We start from the raw sequence: 9,726 nt of genomic DNA, 5'->3' as shown, positions 1-9,726 counted from the left end.
AAGCTTTATAACCAAGTAGGATCAGAATATGTGGGATTAAAAAGGCTTTGATTACTACTAACACTTTATTTCTTAAAAGCAGATCTACTTCCACCATACAGATCTAGTTTTTAAGTCCTTCAGAAAATAAGCTGCAAAAAATATACTCTTTTTTTCCTAAATCTGATGCCATTTTTATTAAAATTTTAAGGAAAAGTTAGCATTTCAATTTCGTTTGGTTCTCAATATCATCATTATGAAACAACAGGAAATTTAGTTTTTCCTAAGTATGTTCAGATCACTGTTGCAAAAAAAAAAAAAAAAAAAAGCTTCTCTTTTCCCAGCTCTAAATATTTAGGGAAACCTGCCAGTATATCCACTCTCTCCTGTTTTTCACAAGAATCTTCTACTTCAATTGGAATATTTAGAAACAGTAAGAAGAGCTACATGTTTCCACATGAGACTTTAATAATACTGTACTTTGTATTTACATATCATATATCCTTGATACTTCATAGCTCATTATCATTATAAATTTACAAATCAGTATATGAAAGCGCAAGGCTTAGAAGCAACTCTTTTCCCGTCCAACAGTAAGTTATTAATGCCAGGACTGGAACTCATAATTACTGACACATGTGGTCCTTCGACATCTAAAGATCACTTTCATAACATAAAATGAAATGCTCAGTAAGTAGAACATATCAATTATCAAATATCCTATTTATTCAAGATAATTTCAAGAACCATGAAGCTTTAATCATATAACCATATATAAATAACCATATTAAATAACCCTATTAAGCCTCATTGGCCTACATTAATATAAGTATAGATTAATGTATCATTTGATCAAAACTAATACTTAATATGAATTAGTAAATATATATACACATATAATCCAATCAGTTCCACAAAGTAGAATATATTCCAATCAAAAAGCAAGCAAATAGGTCAACATACTTACAAATGTATGCTTTAAAATTTTTTCACCAACGTGCTATAATTCTAAAGGGTACAGATGCCACTAGTCGGACTGCTATGTAGGTCATCGAGTCTCTCCTTACTGGGAATAAAAGCATCCATTGTCTGCTGATTCAATAAGGAACGTAAGATACCCAGTTCTCTTAGCCGTACTGGCAGTGGTTTTGATGCCGGTGTCTTAAACATTCATAGGTCTGGGAGATCCTGTAAGCTCTGTCTCAAAGAAGCACAGGCCACCACGTGGGTGTCTGAAGGGAGATTAGCAAGTGACTGAATCAGCTTCTTGACTATTGTCTTCAAACACTGATGGGCAGCATTCAGGTCTCTGTCAAACTATTGTCCTTGAATTTGTAGAGCCAAGCGACTGCAGATGTTCCTAAACTCAACACTATCCTGAAATACACAGCAAACAACAGCAATTAGATAGGTTATGGGGACATTTGTCGTGTTTTGTGTATCCAGCTTCCATTCCCATCTCTTCTCATCACAGGACCTCAATTTTTCTCTCAGAGAACTACTCTCCTCCATTTTCAGCCTCTGTGATTTGACCAAAGCTGACCCCACCCACTCGACCTCTCAGGGACCGGGCCAATCAGAGACTACCAGCCCTCAATCACCTTGAACTGGTTTGAATGAACAGATGATCTAATACAGACCAATAAGCCACAGGTCTAGAATGTGTTAGACTGGAAAAGAGAAGCTCTCTGTAACTGGGGCTTTGGGAAAGCATCCTGCCACCATAAGGGGAGAATCCAATGAGAACAAGCCAGCACGGGGGGGGGGGGTGGGGGGGGGGGGGTGGTAGCAGAACCAAGGGTTTAAAAGAGCTTGATTCTAATTACATTCGCTAAGCATACTGATCCAGCTATCCCTGAACAATAAACCCCAGGATTTTTTGGGTATCTGAGTCGGTAAATATGCCTTTTTACTTAAGCCATTTGGAGTTGAGTTTCTGTTATTGGTTCCTAACAGAGCTTTAAGAATACACAAATAGCTCTGTTCCTATTATTCCATACTCACTGTCTTCGAAATTCCAACACAGGATTTGGTATTTAACGAACATAGTTTCAAGAACTTTCCAAAGCAAATTTAGAAAGAAGAGTTCCCAGGCAGTTTAAAAGAATGAAATAATTAAATAGATATTTAATCCCCAAATGTTTCACATTCTAAAATCCATTGTATAGAAATGGCACATTAAGATTATTCCAAGAAACAAACAAAATTATTCCATATCAGAGACAATGTTGAATATATAACTTATTTTAAATACTGTAAATGACTTTCCATAGACTTCTGGTTCTGGTAACATGGCACATTTAGTTTCCCCAAAGGGGAAACTGAGTTTTAAATAAAATAGAACAGGGGTGCCTGGGTGCCTCAGCGGTTGAGCATCTGCCTTCAGCTCAGGGCGTGACCCCAGGTCCTGGGATCGAGTCCCACATCGGGCTCCCTGCAGGGAGCCTGCTTCTCCCTCTGTCTGTGTTTCTGCCTCTTTCTTTGTGTCTCTCATGAATAAATAAATAAAATAGAACAAGCATCCTTTCTGATGTTGCAAGAAAGCAATGGAAATCCCTAAGGGCCAAAGATGAAGAAAAAGTAGATTATTTTAGCTACCCACCAATATTCATTAAAAAAAATTTACTCTAGAGCTGGGTTTGGGGTAGAGGATAAAGTTGCCCCAAGCATGTGGAACTGTGGACCTGTACTACCCAACAGCTTAAGTTGGGAGCTGCCCTCTAGGCCATATACATGTTCTGGGAACATTCATGCTAAGAAGTTAATTTTAAAAATTGGAACTGGGCTGAAATATCCATGGATACGTGGTAAAAGCAAACAAAAGCCTATTCCATGGGACACGTCCACAACCCCCTCTGCCCCACAGCAGTATTCCTATAACCCTCTGTCAAAGACAAACTCAGAATATGAAATTTAAAATACAATCCACCATGATACAGCAGATACCAATACTTGGTAGGAATAAACTCCAAGTATTTCAGCTAGAAACTATAAAATATGTTCAAAGTGATTAAAAATATAAAAGAAGTAATCAAAAACATTTTAAGTAAGAACAGGCTTACCATTTCTAGAAATGATAACTATTGTGATTTAAATTAAACACCGAATAAATGCATTCGAAATGAGGAACAGTAAACTGGATGATGACTATGAGAAAACTACTCAGAATGCAAGATAAAAAAAAAAAAAAAAAAAAAAGCCAGGCATAGGAAATAGGAATGAAAAGTTAAACAATATGGATGAAAGAAGCAGAAGAAAGAGGCTGGGGGAAGGGAAGGGAGACGATATTCAAAGAGAATAATGGATAAAAATTATTCAAAATTGATCAAAAACATGAGTACAGGTTCATGAACATAGAGTCAGGAAGTAAAATGAGCCCAGAACAGAATAAGTTAAATGAGATTCAAATCTAAATTTATTAAGGCAAAACTACTCTTAAAAGCAGCTGGGTGGGTGTGGGAACAATGGCTTTCAAGGGATGACAGGACAGACAGCCAACGACTAAGCTGCAACGATTGAAGACAGAAAAGAAAGGGATAATTTTTCAAATAATTGTCAACAGAATTTTTTTAAATCCAACTAAACTATTATTTAAACATCAGGGAAAAATAAATAGGGCTTCATTTAAATGGACAACAGGGGTTGCTACCCTCACTGTCATATCTTCCTAGAGATATAATTCAGAAAGGAGAAATTCAATTTGAAAGGAAAGAATGAGAATCAGGAATCAGTAATGAACCAAGAAACTTAGAAGTATGATGTAAATCTAAAGAACTTATTGCTCAAAACTAAAATTATCACAATTAACTTGGGGCTTACGAAAGTAGATTGGTTCCAGAATGCTGAAGAGTAAACACAGAGGAAGGAGCAGCATCCTAAGTCATTGCACCAATTCAGAAAGGTGGCAAAACTGATAAATTTCAGACTGGTTAAGTATGCATGTGAGACATGTAAGAGTTATCATTCAAATACGGAAATAAAATGTAAAACTTCAAAATCAGCAGACAGAACAGGAATATTAAAACTTAATTGATCCATTCTTCAGAAGGTAAAAATGAAGAAATATACAAACATAAATCCAGGTGAATAGAAGGTATCAAATAAAACACCTTTTGAAATATAATGGTTACCAGATTGGATTTTTTTTAAAAAATCTATTGATAAATTCCTTACAAGAAACACACTCAAAACTAAAAAACACCTAAAAACTTAAATGAATGCTAACATAATATACAAAGCAAGCAAAGAAGCCAAAACAAAGCCAGAAAAATCATTATGAGGGATAAAATAAATTACAATTATTAAAGGAACTATTTTTATTCCCCAAGAAGATACAAAAATTTTGTACTTGTGTGTGCCCTATATGATAATCTTTTTCTTTTCTTTTAGAGATTTTATTTACCTATTCATGAGAGAGACAGACTCCATGCAGGGAGCCCGATGTGGGACTCGATTCCGGGTCTCCAGGATCACACCCAGGGCCAAAGGCAGATGCTGAACCACTGAGCCACCCGGGCTGCCACTGGTTCTTTTTTAAAAAACTAGTTTCACCTTTGGAGAAAAAATGAGCCAATGTCTCAGAGCAGATTCATCTGCTTTAAACTAGGAAGCCTGGTTCTCCAGGATCAGGCCCTGGGCCGAAGGCAGCGCTAAACTGCTGAGCTACCCGGGCTGCCCATGATAATCTTAATTTACATTCAATCTACAAACATAAAAACTGATTTTTTACCCAGCTTCCTCAGAATCTAATAAATCAAATAACAAAATGATCAGCATGGAGAGAAAGACTGAAACAGGAATCACAGGCTTGGTCCAATAAAGATAAGCAAATACAAATTATTCCCAAAGATATATGGAATGTTTATGAAAGCTGACTATATTATGATATGCCAAAAGCAAATTCTTTTTTTCTTTTTTTGCCAAAAGCAAATTCTTAATGAATACCTAGAAATCTATATCACACAAATCACAAAGCAAGTAAATTAGAAGTCGGTAGCATAACCTTCCCAATACATGGATGACTTAAAGACCTACCTCTAAATAATTCATGGATCAATGAAAAAATAATTGAAATTTTACAATACTTTATGATCAAGAATGATGGCACTGCTATATTACAAATTTGCGGGCTGCAGCTGAATTGAGAAATTCACACACTTAATGCTATGTAAGGAAAATAATCACTGAAAAAGTGTGAGCTAAGAAATCAACTCAATAACTTTAGGAAAAAAAAAAACAGATAATCCAAAAGAAAATGAAAGAACTAAAAGCTGAACTAGAGCTTAGGAACAGAGTGTTCATCCTAATTCTGTACAGAAAGGGAAGCTATTCTTGTCCCTAACAAAAAACTCTGGCACTTGGGTCAGAGGACCTGGGCTTCTGGCAAAGTGTTTATTCGAGAACATCTTCTGGGAAACAAAACAAACACTGGTCTATTCAGTTCGTCCAACAAAGGCCGCAGGACCCGCGCGTGAGGCGCTGGGGTAGAAAGAGCAACACAACGCGCCACAGTTCTCTTCCCAAGCACTCCCAGGCCACCAGCCTCCTGGTTTTCCTTCCCTTCATGGCACTCTCGGTCCCCGCCCTCGTGTGTTGCTCATTTCTGCTCGGACGGTATCAAGGGGCTACTTAGATGGTCTGTCCCATGGTTTATGGAGTAACCTATATTCCTGGAGCAGATTGCTTGGGAACGGGAAAGTAGAAGGAAAAAAAATGCCTCTGGACTACTTCCCCTAGATCCACATCAAGGGAAATTGTCTGCTTGCTTTATAGAAGTAATCCAACTCTAAGTACAAAGTGGAAGGATCAAAGACAACATGCTAAGGGAAATTCAAAATTGAGGGAACCACTGAAATGTGTGCTGACGTGTGCCTATTAGCCAGTCTGCAAAGGCATTCATCACCCAAATAAGATTAAAATGCCTTTAAAAATATGTTTGTGGGCCTAAAATCTGAAGTCAATTTCACGTTTACTGTAAAGAATCAAAGAAGGCATCGTTTGGGGAAAGTATACATATAATAAAATTCCACTGCTGGGCTGTACTGGTCCCTGAGGCCCTGGGTAAACTTCAAATCTCTGGCAAGCTTTGCAAAGTCTCTTTATTTTACTCTTTTAGTACGGTATTTCTTTTTAATCCTTTCTCAAATATATTAACAGTCAAAGGAAACAAATTAATAGGCAGAGGCTTTCCATGGGACTCTTAAGCCTGGGGATGGAAAAATAAAACTGGTGGTTGCTTCCCTTCCTTCTGAAAGGCCTGAAGGCCAACTGTGGATCCAGCGATCATGGCCTCCAACCACACCCCTGCCGATGCTGTTGCACGGGCAGAGGCCCAAAACTCAGTGTTGAGGCAGCGGCATGTTGAATGGCTCGTGGGCTTTCAGTAGAAAATCACATGATCGATATTCATGATGATTTCATATACGGTGCCTTCCATTCAATGACAGAGCACATCGTCCCAGCAGCTTTTATTTAGTAGGCCCCAGATGCTTCCAGAAATGATGTAATATCCTATGTGGGGTTTCGAGCACACGGTCAGCGTTACAACACTATGAGTGAGTGATCTAAAGATGGGTTTTGGAACTTCCAAAGACTTGTATGATTTCAGACTCATTATGAAATGTATTGATTGCAGCAGTCTGATGGCTACAAATTGATAGCCAGCGTTTGCACTTTGTAGTGACTCAACTAATCTACTGGGATAATGGCCTCAGCCTGTTGGACTCAGTGGATGAAACAGTTAGTTACTTCAAATGTGTGAAGTCCCTACTACGTGATGGACCACACTGGGTAAAAACCAGTAAGACATGGGTACCCAGTCTCTATAAAGCTTATGACCTAGTAGGAGGATGGAGCCACCATAGAGCCTATGGCCAAATGTCCAGTGAAATGGAATGAAGGCTATGGTAAAAACACAATTTTACAGAAGAACAGACATTTAGACTCTGTAGAGGGTTCACACAAGGCTCTTTCTAGAGCATACCTGGTGACACACTATTTGCCACACTGGAGAAACCCATGTGCTTAGGACACCACCCATGGCTCTAGTTTCCAGAACACTTTGTCTTAATTCTTAGCCAAAATCTGCCCTGGAGTAGATAGAATAATGGCCTCCCAAAGATGCCCATGTCTTAATCCCCAAAACCTGTGAGCACGTTACCCTATATGGCAAAAGGCACTTTCCAGATGTTAGTCAGGATGGGCAGCCCTCCGGGCACCTACGAAGACCCCTCGGAGGCTGGGGTTATTCCTTCCTGAGCACTGGGCTTCCCATCAGGGCCCTGGTTCTGCCCCTTTGGCAGGCCATCTGTGGATAAGACCTTTTACCTATGGAATATTCCATTTTCTAATGTGTAAAATGGAAACAAATAGCTACCACATGGAGAGAGAGACTGGGAAGGTCAAATAAGCTCATGGTCATGCAAACTCTGAATTTATAAGGCACTCCATCAATCTAAGGTCATGCATAAAGTACTCTGCTAGATGGGAGGTCAGGAAGAAGGAGACAAGGGAAACGAAGGACAGAAGAGAAAAGAAAAATATGCTCTACAGAAGCTGGGTATCTAATTGGGGAGATTAAACTATTTAAGCTGTTCAGGAGAGATGTCACACAGAATAGGATTAAGGATCAAAAAGAATGGTCGAGCTCACTTCATATCCATTAGGATGACTGCTATCAGTAAATTAAAAAAAATAACAAGTGTTGGCGAGGATGTGGAGAACCTGGGACCCTTGTGTGCTGCTGGTAGGAATGTACGATCTTGCAGCTACTCTGGAAAACGCTCCTCAAAAAGCTTAAAAATGGAATTATCATATGCTCCAGCAATTCCACGTGTACAGAGTTTCAGATTTATGAGATGAAAATATCACGGAGGTCGGTCGCACAATAATGCGAGGGCTCGCAATACTGTTGAACTATACGCTAAAAGAGGTCAGTTTTATGTTATGCACTTTTTCTTAACCACTATATAATTTTTTTAAAAAAGTGGTCAAGACCATCAAAGTGCTACCAGCCTTTGCAAAAGGGAATGGAGGTTAGGATGAGGCATCAGGGAAGGCTGTACAGATGTTATGAGACAGCTGGGGCTTGGGAATGCGGGATTTGCCTCTCTGGGAAGAGATGGCCCTCGCGATGGCAAGGACTAACACAAGCAGAGGCCTGAGTCAAGTGGGGGCTGAGCCTGGGACGAGGCCAGTCCACAAAGAGCAGAGCTCAGTGATGGGAACCAGGATGCAAACTAGTGTGGGAGCCTCGAGTGCCCCCAGTAAAGTCCATGGGCGCTTCCCAGTGTGGGCATGTCACGGCAAACCAGCATTCGAAAGACGCTGGTCTGGCCTAACCTGCTGGGTGCAGGATCCAATGCAAGGCTCCTGGTCTGGCCCCACAAGGGTCCGTGAATGCCAGATGCAGACATGTGGCCTCGACAGATAACCCAGCCACACCCGGGGCACACAGTGAATGAGGGGCAGAGCTGGAATTACCCTCTCTTCCCAAACTCAAATGTTCTTCGAAGATCCTCCCCAAATTAGGCCTGGGCTGGGTACGATGACTCCGAGAGACCCAGGGCCGGAGACACACTGGAGAACTGGGATGACGGAACCTCGGCTGCCTCGGTGGGAAGAGCAGGGATACCACGAAGGCAAGCAAGGGAGGCACCAAACTCGATTTGAGATGGAACAAAAATGTCTACAAGTGAATGTTTCTTTTTTGGCCATATTTGCACTGTTTTTCTTGTCATGAAGCTCCAATTGGCGTTGGTCACATCCAAACTGCAGATTGGTCTGTTGGCCCCTCTTCCCTGCAACATAATTGAGAGGGTTTGGCTGTCTTGGAAGGTAGCCAAGGCATGGAACCTTCTGCACCCCATGGAAAGCCAACCCCTAGCGAGTCAGAGACCTCCTGGCTGGAGCTCTCTCTTCCTCTGCTCTGTTCTCTTCCCAGGATAAGGGAAGTCTCTCAGAAAAACTGCCACGCTTGCACTTTTCTGCATTGTGTGTATTAGGAAGGCACACATCTGGAATCCTTGAGCAACGGCAAATACACCTGCAAAGTCCAAAAAGGGAAGAAAAGCTGACTTTTTTTTTTTTCAGCTTTGTACTGAAAATAAACACTCCCATCAAAACTGAGGTCTTGAAGGCAAAAGAGAATCTGGCACCGACCGTCAATTTCAAAGCTTATTTTCTGAACCCAACAGCGATGGATAATAAAGTCGAAGATGCAATACGACTTCATAGGCTCTACAATGCAGATAACTCTCAAACAATCCACAAGGAAGATTTTTGGTTGTTTTCCTCCCTCATCACCTTCAAAATCACCCCTCGATCTACATAAACTATAAATCAGTTCATATCCCCTTAACCTCTGACCTTAAAATAACTTCATTCTTTTCCAAACAGTCACACCTTGAGCTCTATTCCCTCACAATGGCCTCTGCAGACTCGTTTCTTCTCACATTTTCCTTTCTTGCTCCCCCCTGAATACCCCATGCCTGAGGCCCCCTGCGGAGAGCGCTGAAAAAAGAGCTTTTCCCAGCTTTCTGTGATGGGGCCTTCTCACTTTAATGAACTACAGCAGACCACTCTCCCCAAAGGTGCCTGGTGCGGGGCCCTACGAGGGAGCCCAGATCCCTTCCCCAGACCCGTCACAATCCTCCACCCTGGACGTGTCCATAAAATGGGAATGCCATTCCTCTATTTAGAGGGATGTTGTGAAAAGCACGCTATCAGAAACAGCAGACTACAAACTGC

This window comes from Canis lupus, chromosome 22 (assembly GCF_003254725.2).
Source record: "Canis lupus dingo isolate Sandy chromosome 22, ASM325472v2, whole genome shotgun sequence".
NCBI classification, from domain to species: Eukaryota; Metazoa; Chordata; class Mammalia; order Carnivora; family Canidae; genus Canis; species Canis lupus.
The sequence above is the reverse complement of the archived record's forward strand: the minus strand, read 5'-3'. Positions refer to the sequence as shown.